Below are 24,201 nucleotides of genomic sequence, written 5' to 3'. Positions count from 1 at the left end.
GTTATAATTTTCCAAGAAGTTTTCTGGATATTCTTTAATAATTCATTAATTCACTCAACACATAGTTTTGTTCAATGAAAGATAAATTGCTAGGGGCTGGGACGCAAGCATGTCTGATGTATCACATTTACCCTTAAGAAGATAAGCCATGAGGAAGTCACCATTGTTCTGATTTTTCAGAAAACAGATCAGTGATCCCCAGTTTTCCTTAACTTGTAAAGTTAACGTTTCTTACAAGTAGCTGAGCTGAGGCTAGAACCCAAGTTTCTTGACTTCCGATTTATTGTTTCCTAGAAACAGTTTGGGGAGAAATTCAAAAACCTCAGATTTTGTGTTAGTTTTCTATTGCTGCCAGAACAAATTGTCACAAATTCAGTGGCTTAAATTATATAGAATTATTATTAATATACAGTTTTTGAGGTCTTAAATCTAACATGGGTCTCACTGGTTTAAGTGTTGGCAAGGCTGCACTTCTTTCTGGAGGCCCTAGGGGAGAATATGTATCCTGCCTTTTCCAATTTCTAGAGGCTGCTTTCATTCCTTAGCTCATGGTCCCATTCCACCATCTTCAAAGCCAAGAACTGCAAGTCAGGGTTTTTTTCACATTGCATCTCTCTGATCCTTCTGTCTTCACATCTTTCTCTCTGATGGAAGCCACAGTGGGTTCTCCACTTTTAAGGATTTGTGTGATTAGATGAGGCCCACTTGGGTAATCTCCTTCTCAAGGTCAGTATCCTTAATCAAATCTGCAAAATCATTTACATGTAAGGTACCATATTCACAAGTCAGGGGATAAGGGGGTGGACATTATTCTACCTAATGCAGAAGTGTAACTGTGACTTTGCCAACATATCATTGACTGTAGATGATTGATAAATTTAATAAATTTATCTATAATAAAATTCCAAATTTATCTATAAAGAATAGATACATTTTTAGTCTTTTATGGAGAACTACAATCAATTGAAAATGCCAAAAGACTCATCAAGATATGTGATGCCCAGATAATTGCAGCTTTTTAAACTACCTACTAGACTAAAAGAAGTGTAGCAAAAGCACTTTTATTTCATGTATCTTACAGTCATGATATTTTGTTACTTACAAATGTGGAAATATTTTAAAAAAATAGAAGCTGTAAATATCTGTATAGAACAATGTTGATTTAGATTTAAAATATACATACTTTCACTCACCATATAAATGCAAGAAAAAACATCTTATAAGATGATGGACCATGTAAGAAACTAGAAAGGTATTGTACTTTAAAAGAGAATCTCACATGTAGGATGACATGGCAGGTTAGAATTTTCAGTAAGATTATCTGAAAGTTGAGATCTAGGCACTTTTTGGGTAAAGTTCCTGGAAGGTTACTTCAAGCAGTTCAGACTTTTTCAAAGTGGAAAAATTAATGCATGAGATGATGAGACAAGTGTTTTTTTTAGGGAGGCTATCTAGTGTTTACTACTTGTCCTAAGAATCTGATTATCTGTAACATTACAGTGAAATCATGTAAGAATTCTGAGCTCTAATCCTTCTTATTTTCTCTTAATGCATTGCTATGTTCAAATGACATTTTTATTTTATTACAAATTGTGGTCTTTTATAGCACTTCTCAAATACCTCTATTTTTTAGAAGTTTCTGATAGTTTTCAAAATTCAGTAAAGCAGAGTTACCTGAAAGGAAAATCCTTTAATTGATCAATGGTCCATCTGGGTAAACAGATTTATTTATGTGGAATTTGCCCCAAGAATGAGCCACAAGAGAATGTTTTGGAAAGAAATGAGGCTTGCCTCTGATTTCCAATAAAGATTTGAGTTGAAACAGTGTGTGTTCACTTAATCTTGTTAAATGTAGCACAAAACACTAAGTGTATTAGAGCGTGTATTTAAATGATAACAAACCCTGCTGTTAAAGCTAATAGGAAACAGTTCTTTTCTCATTGAGTTTCCACATCCAAGCATTCCTTTAGATATCATTTACTAGGAGCTCTTATGGTTGACTACAATATGCTTTTGAGATGCATTTCTAAGCCTTTGTCTTTCCTTATTCCTAAGCAACAGTTTCCTTTTTTTGTTAAAGTGATAAATTTTGGTGACAGCACTCTACTTAAAAGAATACCCACTAATGCAAAATACACAAATATTTAAACCTAAGTAGATAATAATGATTGAAAAATAACTGGATTTAGTAATGATGATAATAATAGGCATTAAAATATTGAGACTAATGTTTTCTGTTGAGGATTATTTCCTGCATTTAAACTGTTGCATCTGAAGCTTTCTATGCCTCAGTTAAAAAAAAAATTAAAGTAGTTTTGTTCCTGTGTGCATAACCTTATTGGGTTGGGCTTGGTTTGGGGGGTTAGGGGGTCGAGGAGGGTAGTCCTGTGGAAGAATAGTAGAATTCTTAAATTCTTCATCTTTTTCCTCTAGGAGAGTTAGGTTCATTCTGCCTTAAGGCAGGGCAATGAACTCTCTCTCAGGAACCCTTCCAGCCTCAAGCACCTGTGAAGTAAAAAACATTTATAAAAACTTTAGAACACTTCTTGAAATATATAGTTATAAAAGATAAAGAGTCCCTGAAGCATTTTCTGCACGGAAGAACCAATATTGTTTATTACCGCTCTGTTAAATTTAACAAGAAAATATCAGGTGAATCACTGAGAAGTTTGTTTCCAAACTCACATTACAACTAATGGAAATCGCCATATTCTTACAAACATCAGTTAGATGTGTATGCAGGACTTAAGAGCTTGTTATAAAGCTACCGTCATTGATTCTTTTTCATGGCTATTAAAGAGTAAAATGCCATACACCTGTCTTCTTAAATTTCATTCTAATTTATTTGATCAATAAAACTGACATGAGTAGCCAACTTATTGCATCATTTTGGCTTCTTCCCTCTAATAATAATGAATGTGAGCTATATGTTATTGTCCCTTGATCAGTCAGCTTTTGACTCATCAACTGACATTCAGTAATCAAAGATAAGTAAGTCTCAAAAAAGAGTCAATTTGGGGAACATAAGTGAAAGCTGGAGTGCATTTGCATAGAGCAATTGTGACATGCCTAAGTAGAAAATATTTGTAATAACTTTATATTATCGTATTAGAATACAGGAGCTGAATAAATAATTTAGTCTAAGGTCAACCTCACTAGTTCCAGTTTTGTGGGTAAAAAATAAATAAAGCTTAAGGATAATAACAGCTAGGTTTCTTTGTTTTAGGCACTATTTCGTTTGCTTTATTTTTTATGAACAAAGTTAATCCTCAGACTATCATGTTATTATCTTCATTTTACCGATGTGAGAGTAAGCCCCAAATGGTGAAATGGTAAGTGATCAAATCAACGCTCAAATCCTTTCTGGCGCGGTAGAGGCCGCCCTCTACACTTCCACATCCATCATAGATATCATGTCAATAATTGCCTGTGCCTTTCCTGAGATTCCCCGCTTAACAGGATGTCTTCCTCCCCAGTTCCACATGTTGAAAAAGTCTGGTATAGAGCCAATGAGTGGATTCCTAGGGAGAATACTTACATTTTGTTACTTCATAAATTCATTGTTTTTCCTGTTACGTTTCAGTGCATCTAGATGTCCATTCTCCTTTGAGGGTGAGAAAAGGAGAAGAAAAAGGTCAATGAATTGATATTTTGATTATAATATCACATCCTCATTATCTGTCTTTGTGCAAGGACTGTATGAGATGTGCTGGGAGAGAAGCGATAATAAGAGCTATTATATTTTAATGGGAGAAATGAGACTGTTACAAAATATTAATACCTCAAATTTAACTTAGAAAATTGATGAGACCCAAATATGTATTATATATATTTCTGACATTAAAAGAGACATTACTTGTGGCTTTACTGATCATGAAATAATTTATGAAGTGATATAACCAATTTGGCCCTTAAAAACGTGTGTAATTTTGACAGTAGAGATGGGAAGGAAAGACATTCCAATCAGCAGTAACTGTGTGAAAAGACTTGGGAAAGAACAAATAATAAGGTTTAGTAAAACCACAAGGTAGGGGTAGAGAATTAGCAGAAAATAATTTGGAAAGCAAGGTAAGTTATATCTAGTTATGTCTCACTTTAGAACTCAAGACAAATGACTGAGGCTTTATGAGATAAGTGGCAGGGTGTACTAGATTTTTAGAGCTAAGTGCTATCTGAGTCCCAGTGAAGCGATCAGCAGTGGCTAAATGAATTATCTCAAGGTTGGTTTGGGATAGGAGTAGGGGGAGAGTAGCTTTGTCTAATACAGGTTTTTCCTGAAAGATAGAAATAGAATTACATTCAGATAGAATGTAAGCACTCCAAAGGCAGGGACATTATAAATTTTGTATCCTCAGCCTCTAAAAGTGTGTATCGTTCATAGTAGCCACTAATATACATTGGTTAAATGAATGACTGAGAAGGTCAAGAGTTTTAAGCATTGGGTAAATAAATACCTAAACAGAAAGGGCATTCACAGTTTAGTAACTGAGGGGGTCAAAAGAAAGATACAAGTGGAATAACAAATTGATTTAGCAAAATGTTCAGAAAAGAGGCAGTGAAAAGAGAATTTATAAAATGCCGAGTCCGATTAGATGTTTGTCAAGCAGCATGTGATAGAGTTCCTAACACTAAGATATATACTAGGTACTCAGTAAATATTGGCTGAATTAAGGAATGAAATGACTACTATCCCTCCAAAAACAGCAACTACATTGTTAACTGTGGCTTAAGAGGATTAATACAGTTAAATTAGAAGATGAATTGAATGTGGCAGAAGAGACCACAGGCAGTGAGAGTAGTTAGGGGTCTATTGAGGTCTCAGGAGAGCCACACAGGAGTGATTGGGAGGGTAGAGCCCGTGGGATTTGACAACTAATCGAAGGTAGAGATGAAGCCATGGTTGAGATCAAAGATTCAGTTGGATGGTGCTGATGCCATTAACTAAATAAGGGAAGAGCACACTGGGAAAGGGGTGAATTCTTTTTTAATATGCTGAGCTGAGGTTGTTGTGGGACATTTATGGAGAGATTGCAGGTAAGAAACGTGAGATTTGAATTCGAGTTATAATTCAGGGCTTGTGACATAGATTTGGTAGTCATTAGATCAAGGATTATATTTAAATCCAGATTATATTTAAATCCATGCAAATAAGTGAGGTCATCAAGGAAGAATGAAGTAGAATGTAGAATGAAGAGAGTGCTGAAAGACCAACTCTGAGAAATTTGAACATTTAAGGAACAGTAGAAAAAAGGGGAGACAGAAAGAATGGCTAGAGAAACAACATAATCCTGTGTCAAAAAAAAAAAAGAAAATTCAAGACACTTCCTTTATCATCATCTTTCCATGTGCATTGTTTCATTTAACGTTCAAAAGAACCTGTTATTATTTGAGACTGATAAAAGAATTATAGTTGAGATTAAAGTCTTGTTTCCTGTGACTCTAGATCGCAAATTCTTAAAGGTATATGATTCTAGAGCTGAACAAAATGGAGACTAAGCAAAGATGTTTAGACTTGGCAGTCGTGATATCACTGGCATCTTTTGAGAAAACAGATTCTATAGAGAAGTGGAAAACGGATCTGGAGTGCAAGGAGTTAGAATCATTGAGCGGTGAGGAAGTAGAGGCCGTTATTAGCACTAACACACACAACTCTTATAGACTTAAAAAGACATTTCTAATTACCTATAAATAGAAAGTAGAGGGAGGAATGTGCTACCAATCTTGAGAGAAAAATGGTAGACTTCAATATTTGAAGTACTTTAGCTATTTATGAATTTCACAAACCTTCATTTGTGAATATATTACAGCAAGAGGGAAGAATTCATCAGATTTTAAAAGAACTTGTCTCTAAAAAAAGGTACAAAAAATAGATTTGTACTTATCACTAAGCTCTTGGGCTCATTTCAATCAGACATATAAAAAGAAACTAAGGTAAAGCCATTTTACTCTGACTGGTTTATACCTCCCTACATGAATTAATTATAGGCTTTAGACACACACAATTGGACTTTTAACATCATGTGCGTGTTGGAGAACTTTAGGTTATGGAAAAGGAAATGAACAGTTCCTTGGGTGGTCTTATTTATTGCCAAACTTGGAGTTAATTTACTTCACAGTTCAGCCACACCGAACTGAAGAGCAGACATGTTTTCATTTTCAGGGTTCGTAACCTGTGGAATATGGATAGACTTCCGCTGGGCCCTAGGACTTGAAATTAGACACAAAATGTTGAATGCATGGACATTTGTACAGGGGAAAGTTCCATGGCTTTCATCAGGATCTCTCACTGCCCATCAATTTCCTTGCTGAGATGAGCGTTATCTGCAGTTACAAGCTGGCTTTCAAAAGTAGTAATTTTTAGGACATCTTTGACTTGGTAAAATGACCTTGTCACACAGCTGTGGCTTAAATGTCAAAAATTTATTTTTGCTTCCCACAGCACATTTTTGTTCCAAAATTTCTTTATTTATTTGTAAAATCAAAGCAGTCATACAATTCCTGTGGTAGATGATTTGAGGTACTTTGATTTGGTAACTTGTGAGGAAGAGAAAAACTGGCTTTGAAATCACAAGGTTTTTATTTGGAGAGCTGGTGAAAAATGATTTTCCCTATGTAATAGGCAACAAGGGCCTTCTAACCTTGGAATCTGACTTTTTAAAAAAATATTTCACATGTTAGAAATAGCGACTTCTAGGTTCAGATATACCTTTGTAACATAAGTTTTCATGAATTGTTAATTTAGAAATACAGGAATAAGAGAAATATATAACCAATCAAAATATATAACCCATGGCTCTGAATTGCAATGTTCTCATCAGATAAAATTATGTTAAACTGAATAGCCACTGAGATATTATCCAGATCAGGTGAAAAGTATGAAGGAGACCAGTCTGATTAATAATTCATCATGACTCCAATGAATTGACTATCATGCATTTTGTCATGATGTTTGTGATTAGCTATCTTTTTTACAAAAATACAAAATTAGTAAGGTTATGTAAAAGAGAAATCGTAGTCTACTATAGCATAAAATTTTATACATTAATACAGCTACAGATATATATATATATGTGTGTAGAGAGAGAGAGAGATACATTTTTAGCTATATATAATTCATTAGAAATAGACCTCAATAAATTTTTATTTCTATATATTTCTCTGAGTATGAATTCCTATTTCATCTAAATGAAGTAAAATGTTGTATTCAGTAAACTCTATTTTTCAAACTAAATAGATATCCTTAAATTGTTTTTGTTACAGAATAGACAATCCCCAAATTTCAGTACTCTGTTAATTCAAAAATATCACCTGTCCATATTTCACTTTCACATACTGATCTTTGCATTTTTGCATCTCTAGGACTTGTGAATAGTAACTCACAGAAGTTGGTGAGGGGGACTTGAAAATATTTCTATCTAGCTTTTACTCATTTGTTTTTAAGCCTGAAGTTGAGCAGCATCTAGGTACAGTGTGATTCAGGGAAAAGAGCAAAGACTTTGGAATTGGAGACCTGCATTGAAGTCTCATTTACGGTGTGTACTAGCTTTAAGACTTCTGACATTTCGTTCATTATCTTTGTGACCTATTTCGTGTGGATAATGATATCTATTTTACTTTCCATGCTGAATTGCAGGAGGATTAAAGGTCATTAGATGAAAATGGTGTGTAACCTCCCCCCTCTCAAAAAAATACATGAACATCCCTGGTGGTGTTTGTAACCATTTTTTCAAAAATAGTTTTTAAAACTATTTCACCTCTTCTCATTTGCCTCCTCATTTCTACCCTCTCCCTTTCCTGTCATTGCACACAGTGTCACAATGTTGGTGATAATCTGCAGTGTAATCTTTTTAAGTTCTTCATTCTTTCTCAGTATTTGTTAGCATGAAAATGAAATGATATAGTTTATTCATAAATGGAAGAATTGCATGGATGCCTTGTTCCTGCCAAAGAAGTCAATGGAAAATAGGATTATTAATTTTATTAATTTATAGGGGTGCAGATATGCAAACAAATCATTGTTTATAGGTTTTCCATAAGCACATCTTGACCCAGGCAAATGATGCAAGTGGAGGAGAAGCAGCAAGAGCTGCCAGAGATGAACAGATCCTGGCAGATAAAGCCCTTTGTGGTCATGGCAAATACTTAAATGCAACAGTAGTAGTTTTTTTTTTTTTTTCTTTTTTTTGGTACAATTAAAGGCTTTAGAAATATATACTTATGTCATGAAAATTTATCAAGAAAACAATGCTCAGTTCAATCTTCTTTTTGGAGACATGGATTATCCATACTGTTATTAGACTTTCATGAATTCTTAGAAGTCAAACAATGCTATTGTTTAATTCTTAGTGTTCATAAAGGATTACAGTCAAGCTGCATTTTTACATAGTACTATATTTCTACATTGAGGAATTTCTCTAAGGGAAGGCTGGTAGTACCACGAGTGCAGGCCCGGATTGTCGCCATTATATATTTGGGAAGTCTTTAATCATTTTAGCTATCCTAGTTATAACGGAAATTGTGTTGTCCAAGAGGCAATGTCTGGACTTCCCTGGTGGCGCAGTGGTTAAGAATCCGCCTGCCAATGCAGGGGACACAGGTTCGAGCCCTGGTCCGGGAAGATCCCACATACCTCGGAGCAACTAAGCCCGTGTGCCACAACTACTGACCCGCGTGTAACAACTACTGAAGACCGCGTGCCTAGAGCCTGTGCTCCCCAACAAGAGAAGCCACTGCAGTGAGAAGCCCACTCACTGCAACAAACAGTAGCCCCTGCTCACCACAACTACAGAAAGCCCGTGTGCAGCAACAAAGACCTAATGTGGCCAAAAATAAATAAATAAATAAATAAGTTTATTTAAAAAAAAAAAAGTTTAAGAGGCAATGACTGTAGTTGTTAAGAGACAGACTCTGGAACAAGACCCCCACGTTTAAATCCTAATTCTACTCGGAGTAAAATGGGGATTACAAAAAATAGTGATTTCATAAGTCTGATGAGGCTCAAACAAACTCATAACAGACTCGTGGTACATGTGGCTACCACAGATAATCAGATGTGAACTATGATTATTGTTTGTAATTCATAACGCTGAATTCTGGTACTATTTTAAATACTTATAAGGGCCAATGGTGTACCTTTACATGTGTCTTATATTGGCAGTCATATTCATTTTTGATACTGAGATTTGATTAAGTGCATATATTTTAAGAGCTGTAAAGTTATTGATGACAGATGGGATTATAATGAGCAGTGGTTACCTATAGCCAGTTCCACGAAGGCCATGGAAATGTTTTGTAGAGTGCGTGTGTTCCAATGTGATGTAGCCTCTCTGTGATTGATACCTACTTTTAGACCAGTTTCTCTTCAGCAAAGATTTGGCAGTTCTTTAAGGCAAAATAAAAATATTATGGATGAGTTTCTAACAAACAATTTAGTAAAACATTTGGTTTTCTTGATTCTCAGTTGTCAGGCTGCTTTGTGAGTAAACGCACAAATCATAATGTTTGAGTCCATCATGTGTTGGACGTTATTAAGTATTTCTCTTTGGCTTCCTGCCCGTATCATATGGTTAATATGACTAATGAAAAAAAAATACATAGCCTGGATGTCTACTTTTCATCATTTATTTTACTATGGAGTGGAAAAATTTAATTAGATGTTTGACATGTATATGTATGTGTATATGTATATATATATTCAATGGAGAATGTTCCAAATAGCAAAACTGAAGCTTAAGTTTACTTAGCAGACTTGATCTGTGTTAAAAAAATACCAAAGAAAATAAAGAATAGTGAAAAGGTTTCCCAGACTCAGTCGCAACATGTGTATGTGGAGGCTTCCCCAAAACCAACAAGTAATTCTCAGAGGCCAACAAGGTGTCCAAGAATTCAACTCAATTTTGATAGTATCTACTCAGAAATAGAATCAGATTCCACAGGAAAAGAGCTCAGTACCACAGGACCACTCTCCACTTCAGCTGCCGGTTGCAAGCCCAGGTTGTTACCTGTGTTTCTGATTGACCAGCTACAAACTGGAGGTCCCAAGGATCCCTTCCAATTCACAATGCCAGTCACAAGTCCAGGTTGCTACCTATGCTTCTGACTGACTGCCTATAAATTAGAGGTTCCCATTAATCAAACTCAAGGAAGGGCGTCACAGAATGCAGGAAAACCCAATTTTATGTTCTAGATTTCCGATATATTATAAAAGAATATCGGAGAGACTATGAATCTACAGCCATATGAGGAGATGCATAGGGCAAGGTTTTGAACAGAAGTGCTTCTGTCCTCATGAAGTGTGGGCCCCAACACCGTAGCACTTGGAAACATTCTGGTTCTCCCTTCAAATGCTCTCTGGGGGGAAAACAAAAAAGACAAAAAAGGTGCCCTTTGGATTTTTATGTTGTCTTCATTACGTAGTCATGATTGACTAAATCATTGGCCAACAGTGATTGATTCAACCTCCAGCCTCTCTGTCTCTCAGCCTGGAAATCAGGGGTTGGGACTGAATATTCCAACCTTCTAATCACAGTTGTGGTTCTTCTGGCAACCAGCCTCCCCCCTTGGGTAGGACCTAAATGTTACCTCCCCTGAAGTATTTTCAGGAAATTGTGGGATAGACAGTTAATAGAGCCTGCCACAGGGCTTACTCCCTGTGTCTTTATCAAGTTTTCAGGGAATGGGACAATTACATATCTGCCACTCAACTTTTCCTGTTGGATTAAATACCATTTTTTCCCCTAAAAACTTATTTAGTAGTTCTTTAAATTGGAGACAAGGAAGAGAATTGTTAACCAAAATTTCAGCAACGGAGACCTGATTGAAATTAAAAGATGTTTTATTTGGGGTTTGTTAGAACTGCAGTCCGGGAGACAGAGATTCAAGAAGCACTTGAACTGTGTTCAGCCTGACTGCAATGGGAGAGGCCTATAAAGGCAAAAACTGCAAGGTTACAGTTAGTTTTGTGACTTGTTTATCAAGAATTATAATTGGAGCTGGCAAAAATTAAGGGTACTTGTTATGTAAGGATTGGTTGGGGTTTGAAATGGTTGCATAGTTACAAGGAGAGACCTTAGGGCCATAACGCTGCAGATGGCAAGTGTTATTCTGGATACAGCTGGTGCTGTCCTTGGACCTGGTACAGTTCAAAGAAAGTTCAAGTACTCAGTGGCGTTTTAGAGACATGTCTAAGACTAGATCCTCAGTGGCTGCCCAACTCCATTTTTGTAAGACTGAACTGTAATTACTGCATTATATTCCAATTTGTTAGCAGAATCAAAGGTCTAATTTAATGTGTCTAAATCTATAACATTATAATTAGTCAAACAATAAAACCAAGGCTACTACCGCCTCCAGGATATCCAGAATAGAGTTACACAGGGAAGGCCATGACATGGGTGAATCTGTTTTCACCTAGGATCCAGACTAGAGGTTGCTCTGTTTTAGAAAGAGTAGAATAAAAACATCTTCAGATTGTAGCACGATAACCAAACCAGAGATAACTGACCAGAGATAACTGGCCAGGGATAACAAGCACGAAAAATGTTGACAACTCCATCTCCTAATAAGTAAGTCAACAACAAGCCAAGTGACCCAGTCTTTCTTCCCTCTCCTCACTCTCTCCCTCCCCCTCCATTCTACTGTAGGTCCCTGAACTTTTGTGATCGGCAAGTTCTTCCATAGTCTCCATCTATGATTTGAATGCTGGCTTGAACTCCTAACATCACAGTTGACTGTGCAGCCTGCCCAGGTGGAAGCTGTTGCCCCTCTCCCTTTTCTTACCTCAGGACAGGATATAGCATGGATGTCTGCACTGTGATACCCTCACTCAAGATTTCCACCGGAAAAATTATTTGAACTGACTGCAACTTTAATCCCATTGTTCCCACTATTTCTTGCTCCCTATTCATCAGCTTTAACTTGGGCTTATGCCATACACAGTTTAGATTCCATCTTTACTGTAATTAGTCCCTTACATTTACTCCCCACTTGCTCGCCTCATCTCCTCCATCTTACTTGCTGGCAAAACTCTAACCCTAGGTCCACTTAAACTCTTACTTTTTCATAATTGTATCCTAACGGTAAAACATTTCTTTAAACAGTTGCTCGACAAGACTGATTGCTTTTACTTTAATTTCATGATCAGGGACCTCAAATGTTGTATTATGTCTCTTTTGCAGGCTCAGTTTTTCCCACTCTAGGGTAACTATTTCATACGTTTTCTTTCCTCAGACTATGCGTCTTGGAAATCAGGATCTGTCATCAGGAAAATCCCCTATATCTCCATTCTTTTCTCAAGATCCTCTTACTTCTACTTCCTATTCTAAACGAATCCTTTTTCCCTTTCTTTTTTAATTTACTTATTTTTATTTTTGGCTGTGTTGGGTCTTCATTGCTGTGTGCGGGTTTTCTCTAGCTGTGGCAAGCAGGGGCTACTCTTCGTTGCAGTGCGTGGGCTTCTCATTGCAGTGGCTTCTCTTGTTGCAGAGCATGGGCTTTAGGTGCGTGGGCTTCAGTAGTTGTGGCACGTGGGCTCAGTAGTTGTGGCTCTCAGGCTCTAGAGCGCAGGCTCAGTAGTTGTGGCGCATGGGCTTTGTTGCTCCGCGGCATGTGGGATCTTCCTGGACCAGGGCTTGAACCCGTGTCCCCTGCATTGGCAGGCGGGTTCTTAACCACCATGGAAGTCTCCCTTTTTCCCCTTTCTAGTTCTCTAATCTAGAGACTCTCTCTGCTACTTCAAATGTCTCTGACCTCTTTTATAGAACTCACCTGATTAGGCCAGTCCTACTTACATAATCCTCTTTGGATTATTTTAAAGTCAATTTATTAGACTTAACTATATCCACACAATCCCTTTACCTTTTCCTAGCAAGGTCACCTAATAGGAGTAATATCCCATCATATTCATAGTCCTCATTTCCATTCAAGGGGAGGGGATTACATATGGTATGTGTGTGTCTGGGGTGAGAATGGGGGTGGGGGATGGTTAAGTGGGAATCTTGGTACCATCTTAGAATTCTGTCCTTACCACAGACACCCACTGGCCAAGACAAAGATAGAAATTTTGAATTAAAAACTAATAGCACATTTGAGCTTATTCACAAAACAGAAATAGAGTCACAAATGTAGAAAACAAACTTACGGTTACCAGGGAGGAAAGTGGCCGGGCGGGAGGATAAATTGGGAGATTGGGATTGACATATGCACACTACTATAAATAAAATAGATAACTAGTAAGGCCCTACTGTATAGCACAAGGAACTCTTCTCAATGACCTATATGGGAAAAGAATCTAAAAAAAAAAAGAAAGAAAAGTGGATATATGTATATGTATAACTTATTTACTTTGCTGTACACCTGAAAATAACACAACATTGTAAATCAACTATATTCCAATAAAAAAAGTAATAATTATAGTTAATTGAATTAAGTTGGATTTGCATTATTAATTCATAATGCATACTTAAATTTAAAAGTTGCAGGATACATAGTTATCATGATGTAAAAACAAGTGAATATAATGAACATATTCAACTTTTTATTAATTTTAATAAGTAAAGGGTATGTTCTTATACACATGCTTATTTTGTTTCTTATATCTTTGACTGTTTAGAAAGTATAAATCCATCCTTATTTATGTCCACGTAACTAGGGAAAACAGTTTCAGAAATGACGGTTTCTCATCTTTTTTCTTGTCAAGCATTCAACAGCCCCTCAACTCAACTCACATTTCATAATCTCGCTTCCCATTTCACTGAGAAAATGGAAGTAATTCATAGAAAATGTACTTCCCCCTACAAAACAAGCAAACCATAACTACCTGCCTTTCTATGGGTGAGCTGCCTTTGTTTCTGAGGATAACTTTTCCACATGTACACTCTGTCTTTTCTCCTATCATCCCGGGGAAGACTTCTGCCCCTTTAATTACCTCACATCTCTCCTAAATCATCCCTTTGCCCTGCAGTGTGGGAGAAGTTCCTTAGCATGCCAGCATGATGTAATGTCTCACAACATAAACAAACAGCAAAAAAACACGAAAGCAACCTTTCCCTTCCATTGTACTCCTCTATTCCTCTGCTCCCTTTTATAGCAAAATTTCTCAAAAGAGTGCAAAATACTGTCTTGTTCAATATGCCAGTCTCAATCTTCAGCCTAGCCCAATCAGACTCAATCTCAGCCCAGAACCTGCTAAAGCCTCCCTCTTCAGTCCCTAAGAGCCTCCATCATGCCAAGTCTCAGTATTTGATTATCAGCCTTATTTTATTTGAACTCACTGCCTTATTTTAGTAAAGGAGTAAAGAGTGGATTCCTCCCTTGGAAGAAATATATCCTTCACTTGAATTTCAAGACACTTAATTCTCTCATTTCCTCCTATTTCTATGGCTTTTCCAATCTCCTTTGCTGGCTCTTCCACTTTGTTTCTGATTGTTTAAAGTTGTGATCCTCTAGGATTCAATGTTTGGCTTTCTTCTCACATCTCTCTCCATACTCACTCTCAAAGATCTCATTCAGTCACCTACTTTTATTTTGTGTATACCATTTATATGCTAATGACATCCATATTTATCTCTCAGCCATGAGCTCCAGTTTTAACACATCTAAAACAGAATCCTTGATTCTCTGCCCCCTCAAACCGGTTTTCCTCATCTCTTTAAGTGGCATCAACATTCACTCAATTTCTTGTGATAAAAACCTTGATTCCTTTCTTTTTCTTTTGCCATGTGTCCAATGTAACAACAGTTTGACTACTCTTCTTTAAATGATAACCTAGATTTGCCATTCTCCTTTAAATTATAACCTGGATATGATAAAGAATCTCAAACTCCACAAACTCCCTCCTAGTCTAAACCCCCGTACCCTTTCTCCTACAGGGTGAAGCTTTAAAAATGTAAATCAGAGCATTATCACTCCCTGCCTAAACCACAAACTTAGAAAAAAATGCAAGACCAGCCTTGCAGGATCAGGCTCCTGACTGCCTCAGTGGCTTCAGCTCCTACCTCTCTTCTCACTTTGATCTTGAACACACATAGCCCGTTCCCACCTCTCCATCTGAAACACACATCCTCTAGGACGCCACGTGGCTAATTCCTACTTTGCTCAAATATCTGCTCAAACATCACCTCATCAGGGAAAACGTTCCCGGCCAGGTATGAAAATATCACATTCCCCTTTTATCAATTTTGATTTTTTTCTTCATGGCAACGTTTTCAGTACTTGCAAACTTATTATGTATTAATCAGTTTACTTGTTCGTGATGTGTCGTTATGATTAGAACTGAAGTCTGTGAGGGTGTCTTGCTGTCACTGAATCTCCATAACTTAGAAAACTGCCTGCCTCGTGGTAACTCTTTGCTGAATGAATGACTAATAGGATTTAACACAGTATAGAATAGGAAACTTCCTTGAATTGAAAATCATACACTATTATTCCTAAAAATTCAAGGCCATGTTCTTCTAAGGTTCCTGATCTCACCATATTGCTGGGCCTTGCCTCTCCTCTCTTGTATCTTTCCTCTTCTCCATTTTGCCTCCCTGCCTTTCCGCTCTACAGTAGTCAGAGAAAAGCTTCAAAATCCCTGCATCCTTATTAGGAAATTACTTACCATACCAGACTAGTTGCTAAATCCCTTGTTTCTAGAACTAAAACACTGTATTAAGAAATCCTCATAAACAAGTCTTCCATCCCAGGCAGGGATTATCCTGGTCTTCTATAATGCTCAGGTGGAAATATTTCTCTTTCTCTCCTGTCTCTTCCTATCTATTGTCTTGTCTTTCCTTTTTCACTCTAAAATGGAATAGCATCATAATAGAGATAAGCCAAGGCTGGCTGCTCAGTGAGGCTCCAGAGCCACCAGGGCATGCTACCTCCCAAGGCAGCCTATTCTAATTTCCAACTCCAGTTTTAAACATGCTCTTTTTATATGATGAGCTAAAGTTTGCCTGGCTGTAACTTTGATCCATTGGTCCTATGTCTGCTGGCGAGAGCTCCTAAGCATAACTCTTTCCTGAGCAGAAATAGAACAGCTGCTTAACACCTCCCATATGCTATTGCTTTATATAGTTGGAAACTGTGACTCCCCCAGCCTCCAGCACCTCCACCGTACACTTTGCCAGCCTTCTGTTCTCTGTTGTAAATAAATTCAGTTCTGTAGCCTTTCCTCAAATGACCCATTTCCCAAACAGTTCATTACTTCTGAACTCAAGAGAGAGGACCAAGCCTTTTCTGGGCAGCTCACTCATTTCTGGGCTCTTTTATTCAGAGAGGAAGGTATAGTATAAGTAAACCGATTGTGAATTCCAATTTCAGCAACTTAACTATTTAATTGCAGTTTATTTAAAGTAGCACAAGTGTATTGATTTATTCCATAAACATTATCAGGTGTCTCATTAGATGTAAAGCACTATACCAAGGTTAAAATAAACCTAAGGCATCGCCACTGGTCTTGATAACTTTGGTTCAATTTATGCAGTTGCTAAATATTCTTATGAGCTTTAAAATGCCACTTAAGGTTCTTTGGTGCCCAGTGCTTTTGTTAATGGATGCATGAGGGTTTAGTAACATCCTTAATGCACCTCCAGGGTTGTGGTGTCCCAGGGCTGAACTGAAGGGTGCTAAGCCACTAGGCCATCTCCCCGGTGACGGGTCCTGCATTTTGACTCCTCTGGGTAAATGGTAGCTACATTCATTTCATTAACTTGTGGGTTATAAGTTAATTTAGGGGAATATGCTATTATAGATTTGGATGAGTTCCATTAAACTCCATTAAAACTTTGACTGTAAGATGCATTAATAGAGCTTCACAGTCAGTCAATCAAAAGATTGATGGAGTATGTATATAGAATGGACCATAAAATGGAATATTTGATATGAACTATTAAATCTTTCAGAGGAATTCTTTGGAGGTTTGGTGAATATACATGATTTAATTCTTTTTCCATTTTAGATAGGAATTTGGGGATTGGCTTTCTAATGTATGTATCTGTGTTAATGCTGATGAATGGAAACAGTGTAAGATATTTAATTAGGGTTCTCTGTGATTCTATTGTGATAAATTAGTGTACCAGTTTAAGTTCCCAGTGAACTCTTACAAACTAATATTGCCTGATGGTTTTAAATAAGGAAGGTTTCTGAAGATCTTTGGAATTCATAAATACCTGTAAAATCTCAGGAAGGGAACTAATCTCTGTTTTGTCCCAGAGAGTTGCCAGATACTTCTAATCACATTTTATTTACTCAATATAATTTTCAAGGTAAATATTACTTGTTATTATCCCTATTTTTCACTTGAGAAAACTGAGACTCACAGATGTATGCCAATCACTAATATAATTGAGTAAAACCAGTATTTAAATTTCGATCTGCCTTATTCTAAATCCCAGAAATAAAACAACTGCTGTTAACTTAATATACCAGGCTGTCTGCTGGGCAATAATGATTATAGTACGATATCCAACATCAGTTATTAGAATGTGTTGTTAGTGAACTATGAGTAATATGAATATTAAATGAATAAATATGAATGATAGTGAATGAATAAATATGAATAATAGTGAATGAATAAATCTCGTGCATTTTAGTCCCACGAAAATCCAATTAAAGACTGAATAGTACAGATAAGGGAAGTAAATTCTCTCTATTATAGGGCTTAACGATATTCAAGGAGAAATATTTTATTTGTAACGTAGAGGAAAAAAACTGTATCCTAGAGATGTTAAATAATTTGCCCCCAGCTACACAGCTGGAAAAATGCAGAGCTGAAATTCAGCATGTCTGCCTGCTTCTATAAACTTGCTCTTTTTATGCCAGAAGAAATGACTTATGTTTGGCTTCGGTTTCATCTGAAATCAAGTGAATGGCCAGCCAAAAATTAATTAGGAAAGATGGCTATTTTTGTTTTGTTTTGTTTGTTGTTGTTTTTTATTTTGGAGATATGATGAAAATATAATCAGGGGAAGTGTACCCTAAAGCAAAATTTTTCCAGGAATTTCTTCTTAAAATAAAAATTGTACATATTAAGCCATTCTCTTTGTTTTTGTTGGAGTGAGTGATGCTAAGTGTTGCAAAAGACAAACCTCACAATCCCCATGACTTTACACAAAATAGGTTTATTTTTCCCTCACATGGAGTTCAGTGTGGGTCAGGTCTTTCCTCTCCAAACAGTCTTAATTTCCACCTTTCAGCTGTCATTTGGAAGCCAAGCTTCCAGAGTCCCCAAAGAGGGATCAAAGAGTTTGGGATTCATGTAGGATGATTTTAAGCACCAGGCCTGAAAATGATTTACATCACTCAATGCCAAGAACCTGATTCAAATAGTGACAACCCAATTGCAGAGGAAGCTGATATTTGTACAGGAGCCTATGGGTATTTGGATAACACTTTGAGTCTGTGCTATGCTTCAGCAAGAATTTATTTAAAGATTCCTTCTTGGCACCTACTAAACATTCCTAGGTGAACTGGACACATAGCTGAGTCACTGTAATGCAATCAGAACTGAGCGGTAGACCATAACGCGTAAAAGGAGATTGCCCTGGCAATCAGAAAAAACTTATGCCAATGTTGGGTTCCAGGTTGAAAGGAGAAAATATGACAAAAAAGAAAAAATGTCTTAAGAGGAAGGTTGGAGAGATGTGAACAGATATTCCAAACCAGAACACTGCCTTCGTGACTTGCCCAAAAGCAGCAGCGACTTCGCCAGAGAAGGAACTTGGTATAAGTTTGGTTTGCCTTCTCTTTCACTGTTAGAGTCTTCCTCTTTGGAAAAAGCTAAAATGAATTAAAGGTATATTCTTTGAAATCATCAGGTTAAAACTAATATATTTCTGCAACCATGTAGGCACTAGTGGTATGAGTCAATCAATTGCAGTGATTTTTAGGATGATCGCACTACTCTGAAGATTAGATAGAAAAGTTCAAAGAGCACAATAGCTGTAACTAATATAATACTGAAAGGATTTCAAATTGATATAAAGATGGATAAAATAAACAGAGGTTTAAGAAAAGATTGTCATTGCCAATGACACGACAGCTGTTTAGAAATTATTTTGTCAGCTAAGCCATTTCCAGATTGGATTATTATTAAAGAGTAGTGGAGGAGTTGAGATTTCAGTATATTTTATTTAATTTTTAAGGTACTCTCCATGCTTTCTGCTATATATAAAAAAAGAATCCGCCTTTATTAGGTCACCACGGGTAAGTAAGTGAATTATGTCACTATATTGCAACTAGTTTTGAAACATTCGGAAAACATTATGACATTTAACCACCTTTTCTCTTCCATTTTAAAACAAATAAGCATTTATTTTTCCCAGGCAGATAAAATATGTGTTTTAGGGGTAATGACACAAACATATTGATTTTCAGCAACTGTTTTAGCAGCTGTTGACTTTATGGTTGATTTTATGCAGTATACTTTCTGGACAAATACATGTTATACTTATTTCAGTATCATGATTGCTAGCTTGAATAAAGTCATGCCTGATTGAGAACACAGAAAAACATGAATTGAATGATTGAAAAATGCCATATTAAAGATATCTGAAAAACTGGTAAATAAAGGGAAAGATTTATCCTGCCTTTTTTTTTTGGCTGTGCCACGCAGCTTGTGGGTTCTTAGTTCCCCGACCAGGGCCCTCGGCAGTGAAAGCATGGAGTCCTAAGCACTGGACCACCGGGGAATTCCCATCCTGCCATTTTGATATGAACTGTACCATTGACCAAATAGTATTTGAGAAATGTCTCTCCATAAAAATATCACACATAATACATTAAAAAGAAATGTCAAAATTGGAATATCATCATTTTTGGAAGCCCCAGTAAATTAGGAGAGATAGGCCCAGTGATTCATGACTTTTAACATTACAAAAGGATAGACATCTAGATACTATATGCCTCCAGATGACAAAACACACCACCACCTATGGTCTCACAAAAGATATAGAACCCGCGTTTGATCCAGCTTCCAATTTGTAAGATATACAGAGAACAGAGGAACATATGGAACTGTACCATGAGGATGCAACTAGCAAAATCCAGACTATGGAAAACACCATTGGGAAAGAAACAGATGGAAGGAAACTATCAATTAAAAAAAGACTTAAAAGATGTAACAAAGTTTAAAAATGGGTAAAAGTAGATTATACTATTTAAGGAAGTATATTTAGGTGATAAATCTATTTCAAAGTAAAAACAAGAGATTACAATAAAAGTCAGAACAGTGGTTGCTCTTGAAGGGTGAGAAGGCCTGTGGTAGGGATGTGGTCCATAGAAGTGGCTTCCAGGGGGGATAGCTTCAAGATGGCAGAGGAGTAAGATGTGGAGATCACCTTCCTCCCCACAGATGCATCAAAAATACATGTACATTTGGAACAGCTCCTACAGAACACTTACTGAACATTGGCAGAAAACCTCAGACTTCCCAAGAGGCAAGAAACTCCCCACGTACCTGGGTAAGGCAAGAGATAAAAGAAAAAACAGAGGCAAAAGAATGGGGACGGGACCTGCACCTCTGGGAGGGAGCTGTGAAGGAGGAAAAGTTTCCGCACACTAGGAAACCCCTTCACTGGTGGAGATGGGGGTGGCAGGGGGGAAGCTTTGGAGCCACGGAGGAGAACGCAGCAACAGGGGTGCAGAGGGCAAAGCGGAGAGATTCCTGCACAGAGGATCAGTGCCGACCAGCCCTCACCAGCCCGAGAGGCTTGTCTGCTCACCCGCCGGGGCAGGTGGGGGCTGGGAGCTGAGGCTCAGGCTTCAGAGGTCAGATCCCAGGGAGAGGACTGGGGTTAGCTGCGTGAACACAGCCCGAAGGGGCTAGTGCGCCACAGCTAGCCGGGAGGGAGTCTGGGAAAAAGTCTGGAGCTGCTGAAGAGGCAAGAGACCATTGTTTCGGGGTGTGCGAGGAGAGGGTATTCAGAGCACCACCAAAACGAGCTCCAGAGACGGGCGCGAGCGGCGGCTATCAGCACGGACACCAGAGACGGGCATGAGACGCTAAGGCTGCTGCTGCCGCCACCAAGAAGCCTGTGTGCGAGCACAGGTCACTCTCCACACCGCCCCTCCCGGGAGCCTGTGCAGCCCGCCACTGCCAGGCTCCCGTGATCCAGGGACAACTTCCCCGGGAGAACAGACGGCGTGCCTCAGGCTGTTGCAACGTCATGCTGGCCTCTGCCGCTGCAGGCTCGCCCCGCATCCGTAACCCTGCCTCCCCCCGGCCTGAGTGAGCCAGAGCCCCCTAATCAGCTGCCACTTTAATCCCACCCGGTCTGAGCGAAGAACAGATGCACTCAGGCGACCTGCACGCAGAGGCGGGTCCAAATCCAAAGCGGAACCCCGGGAACTGTGTGAACAAAGAAGAGAAAGGGAAATCTCTCCCAGCAGCCTCAGGAGCAGCGGATTAAATCTCCACAATCAACTTGATGTACCTGCATCTGTGGAATAACTAAATAGACAACAAATCATCCCAAAATTGAGGCGGTGGACTTTGGGAGTAACTGTACACTTGGGGTTTGCTTTCTGCATCTAATTTCTTTCTGATTTTATGTTTATCTTAGTTTAGTATTTAAAGCTTATTCGCTTTGGTAGATTTGTTTATTGATTTGGTTGCTCTCTTCCTTTTGGTTTTTTTTTTTAACATATATATTTTTTCCTTTTTCTCCTTTAGTGAGTGTGTATGTATATGCTTCTTTGTGTGATTTTGTCTGGATAGCTTTGCTTTTACCATTTGTCCTAGGGTTCTGTCTGTCCCTTTTCTTTTTTTTTTTTAGTATACTTCTTAACACTTGTTATCACTGGTGGATTTGTTTTTTGGTTTGGTTGCTCTCTCTTTCTTTATTTTATTATTAATTTTTATTTTTAATAATCTTTTATTTTTTATTTTCGTAACTTTATTTTATTATTATTTTTTTCTTCCTTTCTTTCTTTTTTTTTATTCCCTTTTATTCTGAGCCTGACAGTCTTGGTGCTCTAGCCAGGTGTCAGGCCTGAGCCTCTGAGGTGAGAGAGCCGAGTTCAGGACATTGGACCACCAGAGACCTTCCAGCCCCACATAATATCAAACGGCAAAAACTCTCTCAGAGATTGCCATCTCAACACTAAGACCAGCAAGCTACACTGCTGGACACCTTATGCCAAACAACTAGCAAGACAGGAACACAACCCCACCCATTAGCGGAGAGGCTGCCTAAAATCATAATAAGTTTACAGAAACCCCAAAACACACCACCAGATGCGGTCCTGCCCACGAGAAAGACAAGATCCAGCCTCATCCACCAGAACACTGGCACGAGTCCCCTGCACCGGGAAGCCTACACAACCCACTTAACCAACCTTATCCACTGGGCGCAGACACCAAAAACAATGGGAACTACGAACCTGCAGCCTGTAAAAAGGAGACCCCAGACAAAGTAAGTTAAGCAAAATGAGAAGACAGACAAACACACAGCAGATGAAGGAGCAAGGTAAAAACCCACCAGACCAAACAAATGAAGAGGAAATAGTCAGTCTACCTGATAAAGATTCAGAGTAATGATAGGAAACGTGATCCAAAATCTTAGAAATAGAATGGGGATAATACCAGAAACATTTCACAAGGACCTAGAAGAACTAAAGTGCAAACAAACAATGATGAACAACACAATAAATGAAATAAAAAATTCTCTAGAAGGAATCAATAGCAGAATAACTGAGGCAGAAGAACGGATAAGTGACCTGGAAGATAAAATAGTGGAAATAACTACCAGAGAGCAGAATAAAGATAAAACAATGAAAAGAATTGAGGACAGTTTTAGGGACCTCTTGGACAACATTAAATGCACCAACATTCTAATTATAGCGGTCCCAGAAGAAGAAGAGGAAAATAAAGGGACTGAGAAAATATTTGAAGAGATTATAGTTAAAAACTTCCCTAATATGGGAAAGGAAATAGTCAACCAAGTCCAGGAAGCACAGAGTCCCATACAGGATAAATTCAAGGAGAAACACGCCAAGACACATATCAATCAAACTATCAAAAATTAAATACAAACAAAAAATATTAAAAGGAGCAAAGGAAAAACGACAAGTAACATACAAGGGAACTCCCATAAGGTTAACAGCTGATCTTTCAGCAGAAACTCTGCAAGCTAGAAGAGAGTGGCAAGGCATATTTAAAGTGATGAAAGGGAAAAACCTACAACCAAGATTACTCTACCCAGCAAGGACCTCATTTAGATTTGATGGAGAAATTAAAACCTTTACAGATAAGCAAAAGCTAAGAGAATTCAACACCACCAAACCAGCTCTACAACAAATGCTAAAGGAACTTCTAAAAGCAGGAAACACAGGAGAAGGAAAAGACCTACAAAAACAAATCGAAAACAATTAAGAAAAAGGTAATAGGAACATACATATCAATAAATACCGTAAATGTGAATGGCTTAAATGCTCCAACCAAAAGACATAGACTGGCTGAATGGATACAAAAACAAGTCTTATATATATGCTGTCTACAAGAGACCCACTTCAGACCTAGGGACACATACAGACTGAAAGTGAGGGGATGGAAAAAGATATTCCATGCAAATGGAAATCAAAAGAAAGCTGGAGAAGCAATTCTCATATCAGACAAAATCAACTTTAAAATAAAGACTATTACAAGAGACAAAGAAGGACACTACACAATGATCAAGGGACCAATCCAAGAGGAAGATATAACAATTGTAAATTTTTATGCACCCAACATAGGAGCACCTCAATACATAAGACAAATGCTAACAGCCATAAAAGGGGAAATCGACAGTAACACAGTCATACTAGGGGACTTTCACAACCCACTTTCACCAATGGACAGATCATCCAAAATGAAAACAAATAAGGAAACACAAGCTTTAAATGATACATTAAACAAGATGCACTTAATTGATATTTATAGGACATTCCATCCAAAAATAACAGAATACACTTTCTTCTCAAGTGCTCATGGAACATTCTCCAGGATAGATCATATCTTGGTTCACAAATCAAGCATTGGTAAATCTAAGAAAATTGAAATTGTATCAAGTATCTTTTCTGAACACAACGGTATGAGACTAGATATCAATTACAGGGAAAACACTGTAAAAACTAGAAACACATGGAGGCTAAACAATACTCTACTAAATAACCAAGAGATCACTGAAGAAATCAAAGAATACCTAGAAACAAATGACAGTGAAAACACGACGACCCAAAACC

The 24,201-nt window shown here is 37.7% G+C and overlaps 2 long non-coding RNA genes across 2 annotated transcripts in view; one reads left to right on the top strand and one right to left on the bottom strand.

Moving 5' to 3' along the window:
• Window positions 1–1,049: 1,049 nt before the first annotated feature.
• LOC309660164 overlaps window positions 1,050–24,201 on the bottom strand; it is a 122,344-nt gene continuing 99,192 nt past the window's right edge. Inside the window, exon 2 of the long non-coding RNA XR_014263225.1 lies at window positions 1,050–3,604. This is a non-coding gene — a long non-coding RNA (uncharacterized lncRNA). The remainder of the gene's footprint in view (window positions 3,605–24,201) is intronic.
• Window positions 3,593–16,417, top strand: LOC309660181. Its single transcript, XR_014263242.1, has 2 exons — window positions 3,593–12,395; window positions 12,930–16,417. It is a non-coding gene; the product is annotated as an uncharacterized lncRNA (long non-coding RNA).

This window comes from Balaenoptera physalus (assembly GCF_965194825.1).
Source record: "Balaenoptera physalus genome assembly, chromosome: 4".
NCBI classification, from domain to species: domain Eukaryota; kingdom Metazoa; phylum Chordata; class Mammalia; order Artiodactyla; family Balaenopteridae; genus Balaenoptera; species Balaenoptera physalus.
The sequence above is the reverse complement of the archived record's forward strand: the minus strand, read 5'-3'. Positions and strand labels throughout refer to the sequence as shown.